This window comes from Trachypithecus francoisi, unplaced genomic scaffold (genome assembly GCF_009764315.1).
Source record: "Trachypithecus francoisi isolate TF-2019V2 unplaced genomic scaffold, Tfra_2.0 Lachesis_group15, whole genome shotgun sequence".
Classification (NCBI taxonomy): domain Eukaryota; kingdom Metazoa; phylum Chordata; class Mammalia; order Primates; family Cercopithecidae; genus Trachypithecus; species Trachypithecus francoisi.
Window position 1 is genome coordinate 68,773,280 of NW_022681460.1, and position 23,989 is coordinate 68,797,268.

Below are 23,989 nucleotides of genomic sequence, written 5' to 3' on the forward strand. Positions count from 1 at the left end.
GTATATATATATTTTTTGAGACAAAGACATGCTCTGTCACCCAGGCTGGAGTACAGTGGCACAATCTTGGCTTACTGCAACCTCCACCTCCCAGGTTCAAGCAATTATCCTGCCTTAGCCTCCCAAGTAGGGATTACAGGCACATGCCCTCATGCTCAGCTAATTTTTTTATTTTTAATAGAGACAGGGTTTCAGTATATTGGCCAGGCTGGTCTCTAACTCCTGACCTAAAGTGATCCACCCACTTCGGCCTCCCAGAGTACTGGGATTACAGGCATGAGCCACCGCACCTGGCCCTACATGACTTAATTTTCTTCTGCTTTTTAATTTTCTATTTCTGGAAAGGATAGAATTCTTTTATAAAGAATGACAGAAAAGTAATTCCTCTTTTTTCATCTTTGTTTTGTTTCTTTCAGGTTTGTTGCTCTACAGACAATAAAATTCACCAATTTTGTATCCAATTAAATAAATTTAAACAATTTTATGCAGTAGCATAACCAACCATCATATGGAACATTTCTGTGACACCAAAATTGCCGACTGTTGGTTTACAGTAAATTATCTTCTTTAACCACCTGTTTCCAGGCAACAACTGATTTGCTTAGTATAGTTACAATTTTGCTTTTTCTGTAATTTAATTAAAAATGAATTCATAGAATATGCAGTCTTTGTGTTTGGCTTTTTGACTTAGAAAGCTATCCATATTGCTGCAAGTATCTACACCTTGTTCCTTTTATTGCTGAGTAGTATTCTACTGTAGGAGAAAAATCACGTTTTGTTTATCCATGCATCAAGTTATGGGTGTTTGGATTCCTGCCATTTTTGACTATTATGAAGGAAGCCACTATGATCATTTGCACACAAATCTTTGTGTAGACATATGCTTTCTTTTCTCTTGGGTAAATGTACTTAGAAATTGCTGGGTCATAGAGTAAGTGTATATTTATCTTATAAGAAGTGTCCAAACTGTTTTCCAAAGTGTCTTATATTAATGCATTCCCATGTTCAACGTATGAGGTTTCCAGTTGCCTCATATTCTTGCAAATACCTGACAATTTCAGCCTTTTAAATTTTATCCATTCTAGTGGATGTGTGGTATTGTTTTGTGGCTTTAATTTGCATTTCCCTGATGGCTAATTATGTTGAATATCTTTTCATGTGCTTATTTTCCATCTCTATATCTTCACTGTTGCCCTCTCACTTAAAATATTTTATTTATTTTAAAAAGGGGATTGTTTGCTTATTAAATTGTAAGAATTTCTTATATGTTCTTGATAGCAGTCATTTCTTAGGTCTATGTTTTATAAATATTTTCTCCTAGTCTGTGAATTGTCTTTTGTTTAAAAAAATATTTTTGTAAAGCAGAAGTTTTCATTTTCACCAAGTTCAGTTTGTCATTCTTTGGTGCTTTTTGTGTCTTGTTTAGGAAACTTGGCCTAAAAAAGATTGGCAAAGATTTTCTTTTGTGTTTCCTTCTAGAAGTTTTATAGTTATTAGTACCAAATTCGTAGGTCTATAATGCATTGCGAGGTAAAGGTCAAGGTTAATTTTTTTGACATTGGATGTCCAATTGTTTAACATTTGTTGAAAAGATTATAGTTTCCCAACTGAATTACCTTGGCACCATTGTTGAAAATCAGTTGGTCACATAGAGTAGGTCTATTTCTAAACTCTACTTGTTTCCATTGCATGGCTCTTTTTATACCATATTATGTTATTTTCATCACTAAGATTACTTTATCAGTAAATCTTGAAATACATTTAGTATGCCCTCTAACTTTTTTCTTTTCCCAAATTTTTTTGGCTAATCTATACAAATTTTGTGATCAGATTGTCAATTTCCCATGAGAGTTTGGATTGTATTGAATTTATATTAGTTGAGGGAAATTACTTTAAAATATTGAATCTTCTGATGCATGAACATGCTATACCTTCTCATCTTAGTGTATAGCTCTTAGGTATATTTTGACAAATTCCATATTATTGATGCTATTGTAAATGTTATTTTAAAATACAGTATTTTTGAAACAGTTTTAGATCTACCAAAAAATTATGAAGATAGTGCAATTTTCATGTATCTGCATCCAATTTTCCCCTTTATTCACATTTTGCATTAACATGGTGTATTTATTACAGTTAAGAGACCAATATTGATATATTATTGTTAACTGAAGCCTACATTTGATTCAGATTTCCTGTTTTTACCAAATGTTCTTTTTCTGTTCCAGAATCCCATCCAGGATATCATATTCTCTTTAGTCATCAGGTCTTCTTAGGCTCTATTTGTCTCTGATAGTTTCTCAGACTTTTCTTGTTTTTGATAACCTTGATAGTTTTGAGGAGTGTTGGTCAGGTATTTAGTAGAATATTCCTTACTTGAGATTTGTCTGATGTTTTCCCCATAATTAGGGTTATGGGTTTTAGGGAGGAAGACCACATAACTGAAGTTCATTTTCATTACAATGTTTCAAAGGTACATTCTATCAATTTGACCTAACATTGTTGATGTTTATCTTTATCACCTGACTAGGGTAGTGTTAGATTTTCCCGTATAAAGTTATTCCCTTTTTCCCCCTTCATTGTATAACGTGCCTTTCGGAAGGAAGTCACTATGCACAGGCAATATTGAAAAAGTAGGGAGTTTTATTCCACATTTTTGAGGGCAGAGAACATACATAAATTATTTGGAATTCTTCTGCACAGAATTGTCTCTTTTTTCTGGTTTAATTATTTATTGAGACATTTGTTTATATCAGTATGGACTAGGGGTATTTGTTTTATTCTTTAGGTTATAATCCAATACTATTTTATTTTGTTGTCCAATTGTTCTAACTTATTTGGGAGCTCTTTCATTTGAATTCCATGTTCCTTTGCATGACCCTGTCATTGTGTGGTTTTGGTTTTTTGTTCATTTTGTGTTGAGCATTTCCTTACTTTATGACACTATTAGATACTTGAAACTCATCTTGTATATTTCTTATACCTGCCTTGGAATAAGCTGTTTATCCCAGGTCCTAATTCCTTTTATTGAAGAATAGTATTAGAAATAAGATCTGGATATGAAGTGTGCTAGTAAATAATATATTTACAACATTTAGTTTCCATTGTTTCTTAGTTTATAGGCATGCAATTGTTATTCATGTCTTCATATTGAATATTGAGACATCGTAGAACTTATTAAATATAGCAGCATTTTTGTAGGCTACTTGAGATTGTACACATAGACAATCATGTTTTCTGAAATACAGATATTTTTATTTCTTCCTTTCCAATTTGTGTTCCTTTTGTATCTTTTCGTTGCCTTATTGCAGTATCTAGGACTTCCATTATGATGTTTCATGAGTGTGGTGTGAGTGAACATCCTTGTCTTGTCCTTAATGTTAAAGTAAACCATTATATAGTTATAGTTTTTCACTATTCAGTATAACGTTAAGTGTTTGCAGATGCCCTTTTTCAGATTGAGGAAGTTCTCTGTAATTCTAGTTTGATAAGAGTTTTTATCTTGATACATTTTAATTTTTTCCAAATTCTTCTTCAGCATTCATTAAGATGTGCATGTTTCTTTTTTATACTTTTGACATAGTAAATTACATTGAGTGATATGTGAACGTTGAATACATCTTGTATTTCTGGAATAAATTCTATTTGGCCATGATATAGTAACTATCCTTTGAATATATTGTTGAATTAAATTGGCTTATAAGTCATCAAGGATTTCTATGTCTATGTCCACGAGGGCCTATTGGTGGTCAGCTCTTTCTCTTTTTTTTTGACTTATTTTGGTTTTCATTTGCTTTTTATCTTGATGTAAAAAACTGATTATTAATTAGATATCTCCTTTTTAAATATTAGTGTTTAATGCTGTACTATTCTAAGCATTGCTTTAGCTGCATGCCACAGATTTTGATATTGTGTATTTTAATTTTTATTCATTTCAAGGTGTTTTTTATTTCTTTGACTACAGATATTTATAGATACATTGTTTAACTTCCAAATATTTAGGGAATGTTAAAAGACATCTTTCTGTTGTTTTTTAATTTAATTCCATTGTGATTAGAAACCATACTTTATGCAGTTTCAATCTTTTAAAATGTATTTAGAATTGTATTATGGCATATTTTGGTAAATATTCCATGTGCATTTGAAATGAATATGTATTCTGCTGTTGTTTCCTGAAGTGCTCTATTAATGTCATTTTGGTTATGTGGTTTGCTGTTGTTGTTCATATCTTTAAAATTAACAATTTAATGTATTTTGTTCTATTATTGAGGTAGAGATTTTGAAATGTTCAACTGTAAGTATAGATTTGAAACTTCTCACTTCTGTTTTTTTCTTTATTTTGAAGTTCTGTTACTAGGTCATATACATTTAGAAATCTTATGTCATCTTGATTAATTGAATTTTATTTTGTAATAGAGTATCCCTCTTTACCTTGGTAATATTCTTTCCTCTGGAGTTTGCATCTCTGATGTTATTTATTGTCTTTCTTTATGTTTTATTAATATTTGCATGACATATCTTTTTCAATTCTTTTACTTTGTGTATTTACATTTAAAGCAAGTTTCTTTTAGAGGGCAGTAGTTAAATTTTGCTTAAATGAAAAAAATTTATTAAATCTAAAAGTTTATGCCTTTCAGTTGGAATGTTTAGGCTATTTAGAGTTAATGTGCTTATTGATAAAATGTTGATTAAATGTATCATATTGCTATTTATTTTCTATTTGGTACATGTGTACCTCCCCTTTCCATTTTCCTGCCTCCTTATGAACTTACTGAGTATTTCTAATGATTCATTTTTCCCCATTGTTTTCTCATTAGTTATGCATTTTTTAAGTAGTTGTTGCTCTAGAATTTACTATGTAACTCAGCATTGTCTACTTTCAAATAATGATATCACATTTCATGTATTGTTTAAGAAATATAAAATACTACACTCTCATTTTATTTTTACAGTATTTTGTGCTACTATTATCATACATTTAACTTAGGCAATAAAGCCCATAAAAATAATTATGTTTGTTTTCAGTCATCAATTATCCTTTAAAGAGGTTAATAAAATTGAGAAAAAAGTGATTTTTTACGTTCACCTATACATTTACCATTTTCACTGTTATTTATTCCTTTGGGTAGATTTAAATTTTCATGTGCTATCATTTCCTGTTGTTTGAAGAATTTCCTTTAACATTTCTTGAAGTGTCATTCTGTTAAGAGATGAATTCTCTCTGCTTTTGTCTGTCTGAAAAGGTCCTTATTTCAATTTCACTTTTGAAACATTTTTTGCTGAGCGTAAAATTCTATGTGGGCATTTTTTCTTTCATTACAGTAACTATGTCCTCTGTTTTCTTCTGGCATGTATAGTTTTTGATAAGAAGTTCCCTGTATATGTTTCTCTGTATAATATGTCTTTTTGTCCCCTGGCTATATATGGTTTTCTTCCTGTTCCTTTTATGCTTTTTTACTTGAGACTCATTAAATTTTTGGATCTGTAGGTTTTACTTTTCATCAAGTTTGGAAAAGATGGATCATTGTTTCCTCAATTACTTTTCTCCCTTATCATATCCGTTTTGTTTTTGGAAATAAATCTAAGTTCACATATGTCTGACTGTTAGATACTGTTCCACATTCACTGAAGCTCTATTTATTTTTCCATTGAAAAAAATCTATGTTACATTTTGTGTAGTTCCTCTTACTAAATCTTCACATTCCCTTATCTTTTCTTCAGCAGTCTCTAATATATTGCCAAATTCATTCAGTGTGTTTTTTTTTAGTTTAGGTGTTTTTAAAATGTCTTTAGAAATTTGGTTTGAGTCTTTTCAAAATAACTCTTCCATTTCTTCCCTTGTAATGTATAGTTTCTTGTACATTCTTGAATATATGGATTATATTTTTAATAGTCACTCTAATATTCTTATCTGTTAATTCTATCATATGTCTTCTTTCTGGGTCTCTTTTTATTGATTGATTTTCTCCTATTATGGGTGGTATCTTTCAACTAGTTTGAATGACTGACAATTTTTTATTAGATGCTAGACCTTGTGTGTTTTACATTATTAGGTGCTGAGTTTCATTGTATCTCTTTAAATCATGTTGGACTTTGTTTTGGGATTCAGTTATGTTTGCTTGCAATCAGATCATTTCAAGCTTGCCTTTAAGGTTTGTTATGGTGGATTCAGAGCAGATTTTCTTCTTGGATTAATTTGACCCCACTACTGAGGGAATATCATTCTGACGAATGCATCTAGTGTCCCCTGTACTAGGAGATCTTTCCATTCTGGCTAGTGGGAACTCACAGTGTTCCTAGGCCTGTATGAGTTTCAGGGGTTGTTTTCTCTACTCCATTCTAGTGATTCTTTTTCTGGTTCCTTTTCTCAAATATGTATGCTGATCAGTACTTAGCTAAAGATGTGACAGGCCCCCTCTGTATATCTCTAGTGTTTTCTTTGCAGTTTCTTTTTTTGTGTGTGTGTGTGTGTTTTGCCCCACAAAAGCTAACTTCTCTGGCTTCCCTTACTTCCAGATTCTACCCTCTCAATTCTACAAGACTGCCAGGTTCTTTTTGGGTTTCCCTCCATGACTCGGAAATTTTTCTGAGGTTATAAGTGAGGCTATGGAAGTATTTACTTCATAGTCCTCTGTTGACTTTTCTAATGACTAAAAATCAATGTCTTATTCCAACTTCTTGGTTATTTCATGAAGATGGATAAACCTAGTCCCTATTACTTTAATGTGGCCAAATGTGGCAGTTCCTATCACATAGTTTTTATATTCACTTTCTAAGTTTATTAACTTATAGCCATAAATAAATAAATAAACGTAAACCCCAGTGTCATTGTGTTTAGATTCAAATCCTGGATTTTCCACTAATACCTCTGTGATACTGGGTAAATGAATCTACCTCTCTAGACCTTAGTATTCTCTTTATGTAAAGGAGGATTTTAGTGTGACCCTTTCTAGATCACTTCCATGGGGTTCTATAGCTTTTCCCAGGCAGAGCCCCCATTCGTAGGATGCAAAGTGTACCGGGCTCTAGACGACACTCCCGAGAGTCAGAGGGAACAGGCTACACAGTGGCTGATTTGGGCACCTCTATAAAAGATACAGAGCAGAACACAAAATAAAGTATTTTGCTTTAATGATCTAGGTAAAGGCCAAACTCCCAGGGTCACCACTTGTTATACTTCAGCCCCAGAAGATGATAGTAACATCAACATTTATGTGTGTGTCATTTTCCTGGAATGTTGTGGCACACCCTGGCTGTAGTACATGACAGACCTAAAAACACCAGGCTGCTTCAATTAAGAAAAATAAGTATTTAGCTGGCTAGAGCTTAGGCTATAAAACTGGAGGAAAACTCTCATCTCAATATGCACATAGTTTTCTAAAATACAACATTTTAATTTCCTCTGGAGCAATCAACAACCCTGGAGAATATCGCTGAAGTGACAGAGTTAATGTTCAGAAGGGGCTATTCTTTGGGAGGGCTGGGGGAGATATGAAATAATTGTCTATGCCCCTGGAAGATGAAACAGTGTATAAGGTTATCACAGGCCTTAGAACTAGAGCTAGATTTGAATCTTGGCTCTGTTTCTTTTTAGCTATGTGACCTTCACTCCCGTATGCCTCAGTTTCCTCATTTGTAATATGAGTATAAAATAGAACTTTCATCACATAGCTATTATAAAGACTGTATTAATAAGTTAATACATAAAAGAATAAAGAAACACACAAAATAAATTAATACATGAAGTGAGACTTGGAAGAGTATCTGGTGCACAGGATATTTCAAATGTTCACCATTTAATAATTATTTAAAAACTATTGATATCTTTTTGTTGTGTCTCTGCCAAGTTTTAGTATCAGAATGATGCTGTTCTCATAGAATAATTTAGAGATGAGTCTCTCTTCCTCGAGTTTTTTTGAGGGGAATAGTTTCAAAAGGATTAGTACCAGCTCTTCTTCATATGTCTGGTCGAATTTGGCCATGAGTCCATCTTGTCCAGGGCTTTTGCTGGTTGGTAGGCTTTTTGTTACGGATTAAATTATGGAACTCATTATTGATCTGTTCAGGGTTTCAGGTTCTTCCTGGTTCAATCTTGAGAGGTTGTATATTTCCAGGAATTTATCCATTTCTTCTAGGTTTCTAGTATGCGTGTATGGAGGTTCTTGTAATTGTCTCTGAGGGTTTTTTGTATTTCTGTGGGGTCAGTGGTAATATCCCCTTTGTCATTTCTGATTGAGTTTCTTCAGATCTTCTCTCTTATTTTCTTTATTAATCTAGCTGGCAGTCTATCAATCTTATTCTCCCCAAGAACCAACTTTTAGTTTCATTGATCTTTTGTATAGTTTTTTTGTTTTGTTTTTGCATCTCAATTTCATTCAATTCAGCTTTGATTTTGGTTATTTATTTTCTTCTGCTAGCTTTGAGATTGGCTTGCTCTTTTCTCATTCCTCCGGGTGTTATTAAAAAGTAAAAAAACAACAGATGCTGGCAAGGCTGTGGAGAAAAGTAATATTTTACACGGCTGGTGAGTAGGTAAATAAGTTCAGCCATGGTAGAAAGTAGTTTGGAGATTTCTCAAATAACTTAAAACAGAGCTACCATTTGACTCAGCAACCCCGTTGCTGAGTATATACCCAAAGGAATATAAATTTTTCTACCATAAAGACATGCACACATATGTTCTTGCTTATCAGTGGGAGCTAAACATTGAGTACACGTGGACACAAAGGAACAATAGACACTGGGGCCTACTTGAAAGTAGATGGTAAGAGGAGGGTGAATATAGAAAAAGTACTTATTGGGTATTACTTATTGGGTACTATGTCACCTGGGTGACAGAATAATCTGTACATCAAACCCCCACAACATGCAATTTACCCATCTAATAAACCTGCACATGTACCCTTGAACCTAAAATAAAATTTGGAAAGAAAAAAACACTTATCTTTATGGTTATATATAAAAAAGCTGTTGATATCTTGTTAGGTGGATCCTGTGTAACCTCAGGAAGTAAAGAAGTTTTTCCTTGGTTACATCTAGTTTAGTTTGTTTAACTTCCATTATCTGTACCCCATTCTATAAAGCTTTGTTATCAGCCAAGCTTCCATGCTGCAAAATTGAACTCACAAAATAATCTCTCATAATTGCTTAAGATGTTTCTCTTCCCAAGAACATTTACATTTTTAAAGGAAACTCTAGAAGATACAAAAGATTCCTAGTTCTAATTAATCAATTGCTTTCTCAGACCATTCAGTCAGGGCTGATAAGTTGCAAAACTTCAAGGGGTGCCATACTTGACAATGAATGAGGAAAGAATTTCATATCATGGTTTTCACACCTTGCATACTGGAACCTCTGAGATTATGGAGGAGCTAGAGAGAGAACTCAAAGGACTCTCATTTTCTTCTACCACCTGTAGGCTTTTTAAAATCTAGTTTCCGTATTTTGGACATCTTCTACTTGAAAAAGACAGTTTGAAATCCACAGGGTTATGATAGGATACTTTTTCAAATCCTGTTTTTTTGTTTGTTTGTTTTTGTTTTTTAAATGAATGGATTGACAGACTACATGGGAAAGATTTGTTTTACCAGTAGGGCATCCAAATCCCTTTGACTTTGACTGAACCCGCCTGACTTGGGACATGTAAGATTCTTATTATCAAGTAGCCTGTTACTGTTTACAACATACACCTTCATCTCATCATTGCTGGGTAATCCAATTCTATGAGGCTTGGTGAAAACAAAGTGTCATTGTGTGCTTGACGTGGTGACTGTTGAAACAGCTGAATTTCTCAAACGTTAAAGGGCTCTTAAATTTTCTATTCGCAAATGTGTTTATACAACAAACTCAAAGGGAGGCTGCAAAAAACTTTTTTGATTTTAGAAACAAAATAGCAAAATCCCTTACATTCTCTCCATCCTCCATCCTCTATTTTTTTTTTTTTTTGGCATTCACACAATGTGCATATCTTTGAACATTTGAATATTGTCATTCACTATCAGAACTGGAAGAGGTCTTACAAAGGCCATCTCAAGCGACCTCCTCCCAGGGAAGAGATTTTTCTTCATCATTTGTCATAGAATCTTACATTTAAAAATCTATAAATAGGAATATATTGTAAAATTTCTTTAAAACATAGAACACATCCTATACAGACTGGCATCTGAAAATTGCTTGAGTTAAGTTACGTAAAATGCCTGAGGTAGTGTAAGGTAAAGGTTGAATCCTCAAGTAAAAGTGACAGGAAATATCAGCAGTGGAAGGATTGCTGGGTGCAAAGAATGCCTATGTTACCAGCTATTTTCTTCCTGTTAAAAGACTTATTTCCCCTCCTGTGAGTAGATCTGATCCCCACCCAGTTTTTTCAACCAGCCAATTATGATTACTTCTTCTAATATTTTCTCTGCTTCACTGGCCTGTAGTCATTACGTAAAATCATTAACACCAAACACAGTAAGCCCCATTAATTCACATCTGGGGATGGCTGGGCAAAAGAGCTGAGTAGGTTGTTGTTTGTGCTTTCAAGGTGAGAAGAGATCAAGAACTAGATGTAATCCCCAAGCCTGATCAACTCTTCAAACAGATTCGAAAGAGAGTCACATAAAAGGAATAGTTGGGGTAGTGAATTGGACTGGAGTATGCATTTGCTTTTGGAATTGTTATTTTTTTGTCTGTCTTGCTAAGTTTTTTTAGTAAGAGTTGCGCTTTAGGGTTCCTTATTCTTAGATACATAATTTGGTTTAGTCAGAAGGTCCAAATGACTTAGCCAGGGCTGTGTGAGGCCTGTCATGTGGGAAGATGCCCCTTTGAATTAGACATGGCCCTGGGTTCATCTTAATAAATATGCTCCATGGGATTACCAAGGAAAAAGCAATCCAAAGTCTGAAAAGTCAAGAGAATGAACTACACGGATATATGAACTTTGACTGTTTTCTTTCCTCACTTTAAACCTCTACCCTACAGTACAGTGGTCTAGGTTACTATTGGTCTTCACTTAAGACAGACCTCCTCCTTCTGGCACAAGAATGAGGCTATTTGCATAACCCTGAAGGTTGAACTGTATAGTCAACATAGATTAAGTTCATGTTTGTATACAAGGCACTAAGGTAATGTGGAGATGATGGAGATGTGGTAATGATGGAGATGGTGAAACTCCTTGTACTACCCTTCCCTGGTTCCTTCCTTCAGGCTCATTTCTCTTTCTGATCCACCTTTCAGGCACTCCTGTGCTCCCACACATTCTCTTTGTTGTTCTTTGCTTCTATTAGCTTAAGTCAATTGTCTTTCACTCTAGGTTTACAAGTGAGTCTTGCCATGGTTGTCATACTCTGGGTGCTCATGTTTCAGCAATTCTTTGTAGCACTTTTGAAAAAAAATGAGTATTTTATAAACTGTTAATAGGTATTCTAAGAGGGATCTATGGTCAAACATGTTTGGCAAAGCTACATTGTACATCTCTCTCTATACATATTTTACTATTAAAAGGACTAAAACATCTCAAACAAATTTAAGCAACAGCAGAAAGAATAGTTAGGTAATTTCTTGGCTCAGGCAACTGGGAAATCCAGAGATAGAGCTGCCCTCAGGTACTTTGCCAAGAGCCCAAGGAATGTCATGAGGTCTTCTTTCTGTCTCTTCACTGACATCCTACCACAAAATGTTTTAGCTGTGCTTGTGTCTGTGAATTTTGTAATTTTCTTGTGTTGATGACTTTCTATCATTCAATGGCATGATGGTGGCCATGAGGCAGAGAGAAGAGTGTATCACAGAAATATTAAGGCTAACATCATCTTAGTTTAGTGGCCTCCTAGATGAAATAGTCTTTTCAACCAGAAAAATGCATGCAAAATCTCAGAACAGGCTCTTACTTGCCTAATTTGGATTATCGTCTAAACCTGGTATGTAGTCTCATAGCCAGCATAACTGGGGTATTATGATTTGCCAGGATTTGGTTCCAAGGCTGTGTCTTGTGATCAGGGCATCAGCTTATTATGACTGGAAAGTTCATCAAGATCGGATAGAAAAAGGGGAAACTCATCAGGAGAAAGAGGCTATTCTTGACAGAAGTGGGAAAAGGGATGCTGTGCACATAAAAACGACAAATGTCTCTAAATACTTTTGCATATTGGAATTACCTGGGGAGATTTAAAAAATACTGACATACAAGTTGACCCCCAGTGATTCTGATTTAATTTATCTAGAGTGTGGCCTGGGCAATCAGGTCTTTAAAAGTTCCCCAGATGATTCTAATGTGCAGTGATCACTGAACGCCCATTGTCTGGTTGCTTTTCAGGTGATTATTTTACACATAACCAAAGATTAATCCTTCTAAATCTCAGTCCTCTGGTCTAAACAAACCTCTAACTTTGAATGAATGCATTCAGGACCACTGAAATTTGATTTCAACTTCCCTTTCCAATCTCATTCCACTACTAATTTATTTATACCTTGTGCTCCAGCAAATGTGGCATGCTTACTGGTGCCCAAGTATCTGTAAAACACCTGTAATTTCCTATGGATAATTTCACATTTTTTTTCAAGTTAGAACAGAGCAAGCCAACAGATTTTTTTTTTTTTTTTTTGCAATGATGAAAATGTTCTACACTGTGCAATTTGGTAGCCATTAGTTACATGTGGCTACTGAGCACTTGAAATGGGCTCAATAATATGACTGAAATTTTACTTTTATTTCAGCTCAAGTTAAATAGTCACATGTGGTTAATGGTTACTTTAACAGAACAGGCAGAATGTCTTATTCTGTGCATCTCAATCAACATTCTGTAAAAGTGTTCAAGGTTCATGGTGTGTAACCCACTGTCCTGAAGATTTCCCGGATATTTCCAGCTAAGGGACTCCTCTTCTTGTTAATTACTCAGGACTTTTTTTTTTTTTTTTTTTTTTTTTTTGAGACGGAGTCTTGCTCTGTCACCAGGCTGGAGTGCAGTGGCCTGATCTCGGCTCACTGCAAGCTCCACCTCCCGGGTTCACGCCATTCTCCTGCCTCAGCCTCCTGAGTGGAGTAGCTGGGACTACCGGCACCTGCCACCGCGCCCATCTAAAGTTTTTTTATTTTTGTTTTTTGGTATTTTTACTAGAGATGGGGATTCACTGTGTTAGCCAGGATGGTCTTGATCTCCCGATTTCGTGATCCACCTGCCTCAGCCTCCCAAAGTGCTGGGATTACAGGTGTGAGCCACCATGCCCGGCCAATTACTGAGGACTTTAATTGGACCATAAACGTGACACTTATCTATACTGCCTCATTGCTTTTCCTATTATTGCTCTTGTCTCCAACCTTGCATCCCCAAATGTTAGAAATTTCCTGAAATCAGGAACTTATTTGAGGGCTTGTGTTTAATAAAATCTCAATAAACATGTGTCAAATAAAAGCAGGCAAAATTGTACCAAGCATAAACATGTACATACTTATGCACTGTAGATGTACAAAGACACATACATTACTGGACAACAGATACATACACATAGAGGTTTATATGTTCAAAAGTGTTGCTGGTTAGATAGGATGGCACATGTCATGGCTGTGTGAGAGAAACTGGATCAGTAGAATAGATAGGAGAGGATGACTTATCTGTGAAATGACCACAGGGTGCTTGCCTAATTTATTTGGCTGGGAGGTAAAAATAATTGTGGTGATCAGAAGTACAAATGATTTTTATTAAAGTAAATGAGGAGGTGTGGCCACTCAGAATATACTCTAAATTCACAGTTCAGGAAAAATTCTGGGATCTGTCCTGGTAAAATAGTTATAAATTCATCCTGACTCACACTTTTTTCCAGAATGAATTTATAAAATGATGAACTCTCACTTCCAAAATTTTCTGTAGATGCCACTGTTGCTGGAGAAATGTCACTGCTAGAGAATGGAAGACTATTATTCCAAAGGGTATTTGAGACTGACTGAATCAGGTCTGGAACATTATTGAAATGGTAAGATAAACTCAAGTACTTTCTGGGAAGAGAAAAATCCTTTTTAGAAAACATGGTCCCTTCTGAATTATGGGCAAATGTCATCGACTTGTTTTCAATGAAACTTTATCTACTAACAGCGAGGAGATGGGACAAAGCTCTGAGCTCCCCGCCCCTGGGAGTCCTGCAGCTGAGGTTTCTTTCCCTTGAGATCGTGGGTAATGGAAACAGCTGAAGTTAGAGGTCATTAACATTTTGAGAACACCGCAAACTGACAGTGTGTTATGTTATGACATTTCATCCCAAGACATTTAATCTCTTTTAATTAGTGTTTATGTTGGTAATACTTCATAGTTATTTCCTTTTGCATAAAAATGGAACACTTGGGCATGTCATTAACATAAGACTGATTTGCTTATTATCCATAGTAATTGCTTCTAGATCTTTTTCTCCTTTCCTTCCTCCTTTCTGTGTTCTCTTCATTGATTTTGACCTTTCTTTCATTCATGCTAGTTTTGAAAACATTTCCCATTTTTTCCTTTGCTGATATTCGACCTAGCCAGTTCGTTGGTTGGGGTTCTCATACCATATTCTTAGTAAACTTTAAGTGTATGGTTTGGAAGAGAGCCCATCTCACCTCTCTGAAAATGCTCATGGCACCCTTGCTGTTGGTTAGAAACAACTTCTTCTCTGAACGATGTTCCATGGATGACTCAGCTGCATAAAACTTCCCTCTCCGCTGCTTTCCTCCTCTCCTCGGCTTAGGATATTATTGTAGCTTCTGGCACCTGCCTTCCTGCTTCCATTTATCTTTCCTGCTTATGTGCCAGGTACAGTACTTTGTCTTCCTTTAAAGTTACCTAAGCTTTTCTTGCCCCCAAAACCTCTTCATTAAATCCAGAAATGATGAGTGTTGATTATTTTTACTAGATAAATTATACATTCCTTTGCATAAAAAAGTAGATGCACATTTTATTCCATGAACTAGTGAAAATTCCATGCATTTTTTTTACTTTTAAATAAATGAACATAATTTTTGTTATAAATCTTTATTTTGCTATGTGATTAAAACCTAATCTCAGTTTAGGCAGAGTTTCTCAGCCTTGACACTATTGAGATTCAGGGCTGGGTAATTCTTTCGGAAACTGTGTATTATAGAATATTTAGGAGCATCCCTGACCCATGTCTGCCAGATACCAGGAGCACCTCCCAGCTGTAACAACCAGACACATCCTTCAGAGATTGCCAAATATCTGAGAGGCAAGATAGTTCCCTGTTGAGAACAGCTAGTCTAGTGGGGTTCCCCTCCCTTTCTCTGGGTTTGTCTATAATGGAAGGCAAGGACTTAGGGAAAGAGGGAGGCCGGTCCTTGAAATCATTCTGCATTCACACAGATACATCTACAGCATCCCATTCCCACTGTGACCATGAGCCCCTGGTGCCTTTACCTTGATCCCACTAAGGGCTCTCGGAGCAGCTGCCTCTACTCTGCTCTCAGGCATAAGGAAACCTCCTGTTCCTGGTAGGGCTACAAGGTACACTGGTAAGTAGCCTTAGGCTTGTCTGTAGTGCTGTTCTAGGGAGCCAGGCTGAGGGACAGGAACACTGAGATTTTGCTGGTTCCAGACTGTCCCTTGGGGTTAGGGGCTCAGTTTGGTCTGGTCTTGAATTCCTAATTCTCTGTGGACTTTCCAACAGAACACCCAACTCAGGAGCCTGACATCACATAGGCTCTGTTTCTGCTGTGACTTTCCTTGTTCCTTGCAGGCCTGCCGCCCTTGTGTAGTTTGAGGACAAGGAAGCCTGGAGTTTCATCTGGTTTTCCAAATATAATGTTTTATGCCCTAAAAGTTATGTATTTCATAGTTGTGCTTTTGACACCAACCTAGTATTTTTCTCTGTTTTTCTGCTGCATTCCTTCCTTGAGGCAATGAATTCTCGCAAGCAACGGGTGGAGAAAAGGATACAAGAAAATAAGAGAAAAAAGTTTTGGTTGAAATCAAGTTCATAACATTCTTACCCTGTTTTTAAAATTTGAGATTCCTATGCCTCTTTTTAAAAAATGAGTTTCTTCTCATATGTATATTCTGCGTAATATTTTTCTTGTGGTTTTAGATACAGAAAATATTTCTCTGTGAAATCATTCTCTTAACTTTATTCACATAAATTCTTTATTTTGATGTGATTAAATAAATTAATTGATGTTTTTGGAGTTTTGAGAAGTTCTTCCCTTACCCTAGGGCACATTACCTTCCATCTTTATAGTTTTCCTTGATTTATTTCTTTAATATATCTGAACTCCATCCTTTTATGTGGTAATAGGTGTGAATTTTTCTCCATAATGAGCAATTTTGCTATCATAATTTATGGAACCATCTGATTTGCAGTGCCACGTTTATTACATATTAAATTCTGAGATACAAATCTATCTCACAGAAATCCTGGTCTGTAGGTCAGTTTTGTTGCTTTTTGTATCAATATCATACCGTTTCTTAGCACAGTAAACTTGTAGCTATTCTTAATAGCTGTTAGGCCAAGTTTTTTATTTTTTTTTTTATTTTATTTTATTTTATTTTTTTTTTTTTTTGAGGCGGAGTCTCGCTCTGTTGCCCGGACTGGAGTGCAGTGGCCGGATCTCAGCTCACTGCAAGCTCCGCCTCCCGGTTTACGCCATTCTCCTGCCTCAGCCTCCCGAGTAGCTGGGACTACAGGCGCCCGCCATCTCGCCCGGCTAGTTTTTTTGTATTTTTAGTAGAGACGGGGTTCACCGTGTTAGCCAGGATGGTCTCGATCTCCTGACCTCGTGATCCGCCCGTCTCGGCCTCCCAAAGTGCTGGGATTACAGGCTTGAGCCACCGCGCCCGGCCTAGGCCAAGTTTTTTAATCTCCTTTGCTTATCATGTTGATATTATCTAGAATTATAATTCAAGGTTGCTTTTAAACAAATAAATACAGATTATCTGTTAGACTACACACCAGTATTTTGGTGAAGTAAATAAATGGAAATGAAAGCAGTAGAAAGTACTGAACCTATTGCATTCTGGGCCACAGCATAAACATTGAGTAGAAATCACTATTAGACTGGGAGAAGAAACTCCAATTTTGAGGCTACAAGGATTAAGCTGCATGACTAAGAAAGCATTCACCTCTAGAAATTTTAAAATTGAAAACCATAACAAATGAATGTAAAACTTAGCTAAAGTGTTGCATAGTGTAACAGAAGCATCTAAATGGAGAATTCATTACAGAATTCATTCATTGTAATATAGATCTGGAAAATTTTTATGAAATGCAGAAGACAGAGGCCAAAGTTGGAAAATAAGAGGGGTTGATAAACATAGATATTGAAATAATGGCAAATAGGTATCTAATCAGTATTCTAGAAGGAGAAATTTATAAAGTATACGTAAATCAATAATAATAATGCCCAACTTGTAGAATAGAAACAACACAACAAAGAGCTAAATGTTTGGGAAACAACAGCAGCAAACAGTGAGGGAATGAATGGGATTACCTTAGAAGGTTCTTTTGTTCTTGGCCTGCGGGTAAGTATACTGATCACAGTTAGACTTTGCTAAGTATGCATATTAAAACTTCAAGGATAATCACAAAGAAAAACTGAATGTTTATATTCCAAAATTATAAAAGAATAAAAAGAAAACTGGGGGAGAAACCCCAATCAATCTAGAACAAGGCAATTGTAGAACAATTCTCTTTTTTTTTTTTTTTTCTTTTATAGACCGAGTCTGTCTCTGTTGCCAGGCTGGAGTGCAGTGGTGTGATCTCGGCTCACTGCAATCTCCGCCTTTCAGGTTCAAGCGATTCTCCTGCCTCTGCCTTCTGAGTAGCTAGGATTACAGGAATGTGCCACCACACCCAGCTAATTTTTATATTTTTAGTAGAGACCAGGTTTCACCATGTTGGCCAGGATGGTCTTGATCTCCTGACCTTGTGATCCACCCACCTCGGCCTCCCAAGGCGTTGGGATTACAGGCATGAGCCACTGTGCCCGGCCAAAACAATTCTAACTGGAGGGTCAATAAACTGACAAAGTCTCAGCGTTTTAGATTTTTACATAAGCAAACCAATGCACAATGTAAGCAGTACAACAAAACTAGAGACTTTACCTATCAGAAGCCACCGACTCACCTCTACCTAGGTATTTTCCACTCTAAGCCATCAAATAGATTCTCTTTGCCTTCCTTCCATGTCAGCCTGTCAAAGCCTGCTGCCCATGCTACTGCAACTGAGCTCTCTGAACTCCTTCTGGTTCTGAGTGCTACCCCATGCATGAATGATCTGCTACTCAAATAAACTGTGTTAAATGTATTTTCTCTAAAGTTTTTCTTTTTAATTTAACAAGAAAAAAATCACAAAAATTGATACAAAGAGAAAATACAAAATAAAGCAATAAGAAGAAATCCAAATATATCGGGAAACACTATGAACTGGCATAGGTTGTTGTTAGACATACCAAATACAAAAGCACACAATGAAAAAGGAGAAAACTGACAAGGCTATTGTAATGAACTCTATAAATTTGCCTCTTATTAACCTAAAAAACTAGCAATTTCATATTGTTCTAATGTAACAGTATAAGACAACATAGACCTTAAGACATTAAGACAGAAACATTTGAGATAAAGAGTATCATTATATATTAACGTAACTTGGAATCCACTAGAAGAATATAATACTTCTTAAGAATATAGTAGCAGAGATTAAAAGCATATGAAGCAAAAAACTGACAAAATTACAGGGAAAAACAGAAATATCCAGGATCATAGTGGGAGATTTTAACACCACTCCCTGTCATTGATAATTGAACAATGCAAGTATGTGAAAGATTTGAATAATACAAAAGAAAAATAATCTAGCAGACATGCAAAATATTTTTCTGTTGGAAAATAGACATGTTTTTCAAGACCACAAAGAACATTTTTCGAAATAAATCATATTTAAAACCATAAATCAAGCATCAGTAAATATCAGGGGACCTGTATGATAGAGATAGAGGTTTTTCACCATAGATCAAGTCAGTCTCAACAAATTTTAATAAATCAGAATTATACAAACTATATTTCTGACCACAACACAGTTAATTAAGAAATCAATAATTACAGAATAATTTTCAAAAATCCCACACTGTTAGAAATTAAAAATAATCTTTGAATAATCAATGTTAAAAGTTTGAAAGAGAACAATTGAACAAACTCAAAATAGAGGATAGCATATAAAACAGACAGGAGTATAAGTCAATGAAAAAGGAAACATCTCTTAGAATTAATAAAAGCAAAAACTGCTTCTTTGGAAAGAAAAAAAATGAAATCATCCAAGCATTGACATGATTGATGTGCAAAAAGAAAAAAGACATAGATAAACAGTATGAAATATAAAAAAGAGATCTCATTAGAGACAAAACAGAGTTAAAAGATATTTGAGAACACTGAAAATCTTTAAACTCAAAATTAAAACTGAAGGTGGAATAGACAAACCTAGGAGGTAAATGTAAAACTGATTCAAGAAGAAATATAAATCTTGAATAGATTTATAACCATAAAATAAATGGAATTAATAATTAAAAATCTTCCCAAAAAGAAAATGCAAGGTCAAGATGATTTCTGAGGCCGGGCGTGGTCTCAAGCCTGTAATCCCAGCACTTTGGGAGACCGAGACGGGCGGATCACGAGGTCAGGAGATCGAGACCATCCTGGCTAACACGGTGAAACCCCGTCTCTACTAAAAAATACAAAAAACCAGCCGGGCGACGTGGCGGGCGCCTGTAGTCCCAGTTACTCGGGAGGCTGAGGCAGGAGAATGGCGTGAACCCGGGAGGCGGAGCTTGCAGTGAGCTGAGGTCCGGCCACTGCACTCCAGCCTGGGCGGCAGAGCGAGACTCTGTCTCAAAAAAAAAAAAAAAAAAAAAAAAAAAAGATTTCTGAGTGACATCTGTAAAACAAATAAGAATACATACCAGCAATAATATATAAATTATTCCAGAGCCTGGTAAAAAGAAGGGCACACTTTCACCACATTTTCTAAAGCTAGACAAATGGTAACAACAAGTCCAAATAAAGACAGTGCAAGAAGAGTGATTATAGGCAAGCTCCATAACATGCACAGAATCATAAATGCAGCATTACCACATAAAATCCAACAGTGCATTTAGAAAGATAAGGTATCACTTTTAATTTGTATATGCATCCCAGTCATGCAAATGTATTTTAACATTAGGTAATATAGGTAATATATTAACAGATTAAGGGGAAAATGATTAATATTTACAGCAAAACATTTGATAAAATTCATTCATAATAAAAAATTCCTGAAATTTTGGAATAGAAGGCATCCTTTGTAACCTGACAAAAGGATCTATCAGAAATCTACGGTAAGCATTTATATTCAATAATGAAATACTAACATGAGGAATGAGACAACTGAGCACCATCACTGCTTCTATTTATTATTGTTCTTTACATTGTAAGTTGTGGATTTGAGAAGGAAATCTAATCTAAAATGATTGAAAAGGAAAAAGCAAAACTATCATTACTTTTGTACATAGTAAACCCGAAAGGATATACAGGCAAATTATTAGAAATAATGCAAGGTTATAAGGTTCTCGGATGTAAGATGAATATCTAAAAGTAGCAATAGTGTTTTAAAATCAATTAAAGAGATAACATTCAGCATTACACAATTAACATATATACGAATAAATCAAAGATGTACAAACCCTATTGAAAAAATTTAAACCTTATTAAAAGACATTAAAGACCATGTGTGTGTGTGTAAATGAACACATAAACATATAGCATCTTCATGGTTAGTAATCAAAGTAATAAAGATGGCAACGCTGATCTGTAGATTAACCTGATCTATATATTAATCAAAACACCTGTTGTATTTCCCATGAAACTGTCTGAAGCTAAAATTTTATAGAAGAGCGAATATCCAAGTAAAGGGAAAATACTCTTGAAGAAGATTACAGTGTGAGAATTTGGTTTACCTGATGCCAAGATTTCCTATAAAGCTGTGTTAACTCAGTGTTGGAATGACACAGAGATGGACACATAGACCAATAGAAGAGAAGAGAGCCCATAGAGAGACCTACACATGTATGAAAACTTGATACATCACAATTGCCACACTAGATCCACGAGGAAAAGATCGACTATCTAATAATCTTTTAGAACAAGATCAGCACATTTATTCCTAACTGATCAGATAGTAAAAGTTTTTGAATTTGTGGGCCATATGGTCACAACTATCAGCTCTGTTCTTGGAATGCAGAGGTGGCATAGATATTATGTAAAAGAATGGTTGTTGCTGTGTTTCCATATACTGTATTTACAAATGTGAGCTGCAGTTTGCTTATTGCTGTTTTAGAAGGCAATACAAGAGAATATCTGTAATCTCAGCATAGCGAAAGCAAGAAAACAGCTCAAAAACTGATAAATTCAACATTAAAAAGAAGAATCTCTATTTTTCAAAAGATCTCATCAAGAAAACTACAAAGCCCCAAACTAAGATATTTGCAACAGAGAAATAAATTAAGAATTAGTATTTAGAATATATAAAGAAGTCCTATGAAGTAAAAAGAAAATTCAAGTAACAATCCAATAGAAAATTGAGCAAAGTATATAAACAGGTATTTCACAGAAGTGGAAACACAATGGACATTAATTACATAAAACAACAATAAACCTCATTATGGTAGTGCAATTTAAAAGTGCAATTAGTTATTATTACACATTTGCTCTACTGATATACAAAATCTTACCATATGTAGTGATGGCAAGTATGGGAATCAAGGGAACTCTTAAATGTTGCCAGAGAGAGTGTACACAAGATATAATAATACTTTTAAAAACAAGTTGGCACTATTTTGTAAGGTTGAAAATGCATGGCCGGGCATGGTGGCTCATGCCTGTAATCCCAGCACTTTGGGAGGCCGAGGTGAGTGGATCATCTGAGGTCAGGAGTTCAAGACCAGCCTGACCAACATGGAGAAACCCTGTCTCTACCAAAAATACAAAATTAGCCAGGTGTGGTGGCACATGCCTATAATCCCAGCTACTTGGGAGCCTGAGGCAGGAGAACCGCTTGAACTTGGAAGACAGGTTGAGGTGAGCTGAGATTGTGCCATTGCACTCCAGTCTGGGCAACAAGAGCAAAACTCTGGCTCAAAAAAAGGAAAAAAAAAGAAAATTCATGAACTCCATACTGAGCAATTCTATTCCTGCATGTGCTATATATTATAAAGAAATACTTGCTCTTGTATCTAAAGATAGGTACAGGAATATTTGTATCAGCATCATATTAGCAACAAACTGGTAATAACACAATATTCTTAGAAAAATTGATGAATATATTATAGAATATTCATATATTGGAACATCTATTCAGCAGTGAAGATGAACTACAGCAATGTGAATCAACATGGGTGAATATTAAAAAGTAATATTAAGTAAAAAAAGCAAAACACAAGAATATAAGGTATAAATTTTATAAATTTCAAAAATAAGCAAAACTGAAAATATATTGAAAAGAAACATAAAGATGTGATTAAAAATGAAAACTCAGGCTGGTGGGTCCTACTGATGAAGAGTGAGGAAGGAGGAAAGGATGATGAATAGCACTGATACTTAGTTTTTTGCTTTATTTTTATGTTCATAACTTGCATATATTTTATACATTCTTTTTGCATATCAAATATTCCAAAATATAAAATTCTGAAACACAAATCTTTTATCTCCATTAAATTGACAAAAATTTGTCCACATGTGCTATTTTTTTCTTTTATTTCTTTTTTAAAGATAGAGTTTCTTGCTGTCACTTAGGCTGGATTACAGTGGCATGGTCATAGCTCACTGCAGCCTTTACCTCCCAGGCTCAAGTGATCCTCCCATTTCAGCCTCCTGAGTAGCTAGGGATACAGGTACATGCCACCACATCCAGCTGATTTTAAAAAAAACATTTTTTTGTAGAGACAAGGTTTGTCTATGTTGCCCAGGCTGGTCTTGAACTCCTGGGTTCAAGCAATCCTCTGGTCTCAGCCTCCCAAAGTGTTGGGATTACAGACATAAGCCACTGTGCCCAGTCTGTTTTTCCAATATTCGAAGATAATTTTTCTTGAAAATCACTTTCTATCCCCCTTTCCCCACCTTTTTCATTACTGTGCTTATATTCATCCAAATTGTATTGTTTTTATATTGTTACTTTAATTTTTTTAACTGTTTACTCCACTTGATGGTAAGGTCCCTGTGAAATGATTTTTCAGTTAATGCCATCATATCCATTTTCTGCACTTCTTAGCTCTGCACTATATACCCAGAGGCCAAAGCCTATATCACCTTGGTCTCCTTGCTCTCATATTGCTCTCATATTTCCAATGGAAAGCTCTGGTTGGAGAATGGAATGAGAGAGGAGAGAGATATTGGGATGTGTGTCCCCTCAGTGTTCTTGTCTTTGAACAGTATCTCTGTTCCTCATGACTTCCAGGCAGCTCTCGCTCCACATCTGAAAGTCTCATTGAGTTCTGTACCATGTACCACTTGCCACTTCAACATTGGGCGTGGTAGCAGCTTCTCACTGTTGCTGGTCTTGGGGTCTCTCAGTTTCCCCTGTTTATTTCCTAAACATTTTCTACCATATATAAGTAGCTCTTTCATCAAAACCATTAAATTTATAGCATCTGGGGTAAATTTTTATTCTTGCCAGAATCTTGTTATCTTCTTGGTCTGTTGTATTCACTGCTGTTTCCTCAACATCTAGAATAATACCTAACAGAGTAGGAACTTAAAAAAAGGGACAAATCAATGAACTCATGGTCACTAGCCAGTTACCACATGATTTTGCCCCAGCAGCAGCAACCGATTAGGTCAAATTAAGGTTGGGAAATTGATGATGCTCTACCTCCTGGCTAGCAATAGCCCAAGATGGTCTGGCATAAGAGCTTGGCCGAAGCTAAACGATAGTGACTAACACACCAAATTCTCTTCCTTGGAGAATTTCAATGCAAAATACATATATATATGTTCCAGTTAATAGTGAAGGGTGAAGG

At 35.5% G+C, this 23,989-nt stretch overlaps 1 long non-coding RNA gene across 1 annotated transcript in view; it reads left to right on the plus strand.

Annotated features, from left to right (window-relative positions):
- LOC117097312 overlaps positions 1–23,989 on the plus strand; it is a 174,177-nt gene that overhangs the window by 121,780 nt on the left and 28,408 nt on the right. The window contains exon 2 of the long non-coding RNA XR_004442914.1: positions 13,845–13,947. This is a non-coding gene — a long non-coding RNA (uncharacterized LOC117097312). The remainder of the gene's footprint in view (positions 1–13,844; positions 13,948–23,989) is intronic.